Below are 2,412 nucleotides of genomic sequence, written 5' to 3' on the forward strand. Positions count from 1 at the left end.
GATGACTTTAAAAGAAATCCCATGTAATTTTATCCTTATTATTATAGTACATATCTCTTCAAAGAATGACTTTTTAAAAATCGTAGCCAAAATGTCATTATCACACCTAAAAAGTTAACAGTGTGAGTATTTTTTTTTAAAGAATGGGTCTCTCTGTGTAGCCCAGGTTACAGTTTATGGCTGTTCATAGTCTTGCTCGCACTACTAATCATTCCGTTCTGACCTTAAGTGATGTAATGAATCGTGGCGCCAAACACCTGGGCTCAAATGAGCCTCCTACCTCAGCCTCCCAGTCATATAAAATCGTAGACATGTGGAAGAGCAGGTGATTTATTTTTAAACACATCAGAATTTGTACATCAGAAGGAATATTCTCCTTAAAAAAAACTATTTTTAAAGATTTTAGTTAATATTATGTGCATAAGTGTTTGCCTCCATGTATGGATATGCATTGTGTATGTATTTTCAGGTCCCCTGGAACGAGAGTTTTAGATGGTTTATAAACGACCGTGTGGACCGGGCGGTGGTGGCGCACGCCTTTAATCCCAGCACTTGGGAGGCAGAGGCAGGCGGATCTCTGTGAGTTCGAGACCAGCCTGGTCTACAAGAGCTAGTTCCAGGACGGACAGGCTCCAAAACCACAGAGAAACCCTGTCTCGAAAAACCAAAAAAAAAAAAAAAAAAAAAAAAAAAAAAAAAGACCATGTGGGTGCTGGGAACCAAACCCAGGTCCTCTGCAAGACTGAGCTACTTAACCATCTCTCCAGCCCTCAAAGATCATCTTAAAAATCATCTTAAAAGTCAGCCTTGTCAAAATCCACCTCAGGGTTACTTCCAGGACTTTAAGCATCCGAAATCACGGCGCTCCCTCACTCTTCAAGGAGAGATGTAGTTTGAAAACAGTCGTGAAGACTTCAGGGAACATTGGGAGCTATCAGACTGGGCAGCAGAGGTTTGTTTGGAGAGCGACAGGCACACAGAGGCGCCAGCTGTATCCCGAGCGGGGTCAAGCTGTAAAGCAGGTGAGAAATCAATCACCGGTTCACCAGCCAGAGACAGCCAGCCAGCAGGCAAGCCCGCAGCAGGAAGGCTGCTCCCACACCCCCCACATCTATCGAACCCTGCGCCCCCAAACCCACCCAGCCCCGTGACCTCAGAGAATCTCTGAAACACAGACTGTAGCTGCACAGAGCGGACCAAGAGGTGAGCGATCAGTCAACGGCAGGAGACACTAGCGTGAGAAAGAGTTCTGCCGCCTGGAAGCAGAAGCAGGACCGGAACTAAGGAGAAGGCGAGCAGCAGCTAAGAGGGCCAAGCACAATGCGGATGCTGTTATGCTTAATCTCTGCCGTAAATGCCAGCGATTCCCTGCCATTTTCGGGATCATTTTACACTTCAAGCCTTCACGCTTTTGTAATCTCTGTTCTCTGGGGTTAGAATACCTAGTCCCATTGGGTCAGAACCACTGAGGGAATCTCCAGCCATCCTTCAAGAATCTGAGTAAATACTACCACGTTCCTCTCTCTTTGGCATAATCCACTACCAACCCCCAGTTACACTTTGTAAGTATCTGTTTTAATCTTGATGATGGCTTTTTATCATCCATATGTGTGATGCATGCATGCATGTATGTGTGTATTTATGTATCATCAAATAGAGAGGTCGCTTAACTTTTGTGTCTGTCTTTGGTACTAAAATAATGACTTCGCACACAGTGGGTGCCATGTGCACACAGAAAGCCATGTGTTTAATGCACTTGTGTGTGTTTTTGCTTAACTGCGGACAAAGACTAAAAGCAGGTGTTAAAGCAACATCCTCCTTTGCAATCCTGAACTCATTGCTCAGCATGTTGTGATACAAATAAAAAGTGATATAAGCTGGGGTGTAACTCAATTGGTAGAATGCTTGCCTGGCATGCTCCAGGCCCTGGGTTGGGGTGCACGCTTGTAACCTCAGCCCTCAAGATCTTGAGGCAGAAGGGTCAGAAGTTCAAGGTCATGCTTGGCTATGTGAGACCTCTGTCTCAAAAAAAATAAAAGAAAAGAAAAAACAATACAACACCTTAAGGAAATGGTCTGTTTATTGCGTAGATGAGATCAATAATCGTCACGTGGCTTGGCCCCTAAAATGTCCTCACAATATGGCAAAATAACTATGGGCTCTAAACAGAGAGTGAACCAAAGGCGGGCAACCTGGCGGCAATGAAGCTCTTGCGAACACAGTCCCTGGAAGGTCCACATCTGTGAAACAGAAAGTTCTGGAACAGATTTGCCCAAGGAAATGCTGATAACTTTTTCAAATCCATTGGGGGCGGGGGGGGGGGGGGATATCATTTTACTTTTCTTTTCAGAACTAAGTTGACAAATTAATGCATTAGGTAGAAATTGAAACTGTCTTCCAAGTTATCTGTGT

At 44.5% G+C, this 2,412-nt stretch overlaps 1 non-coding gene across 1 annotated transcript; it reads left to right on the forward strand.

The window, feature by feature from the left end:
* The first annotated feature begins 1,751 nt into the window (after positions 1-1,751).
* LOC130867159 (small nucleolar RNA SNORA40) lies at positions 1,752-1,875 on the forward strand. Its single transcript, XR_009056424.1, has one exon. It is a non-coding gene; the product is annotated as a small nucleolar RNA SNORA40 (small nucleolar RNA).
* Positions 1,876-2,412: the final 537 nt, after the last annotated feature.

The sequence above is a fragment of the Chionomys nivalis genome, chromosome 26 (assembly GCF_950005125.1).
Source record: "Chionomys nivalis chromosome 26, mChiNiv1.1, whole genome shotgun sequence".
NCBI classification, from domain to species: domain Eukaryota; kingdom Metazoa; phylum Chordata; class Mammalia; order Rodentia; family Cricetidae; genus Chionomys; species Chionomys nivalis.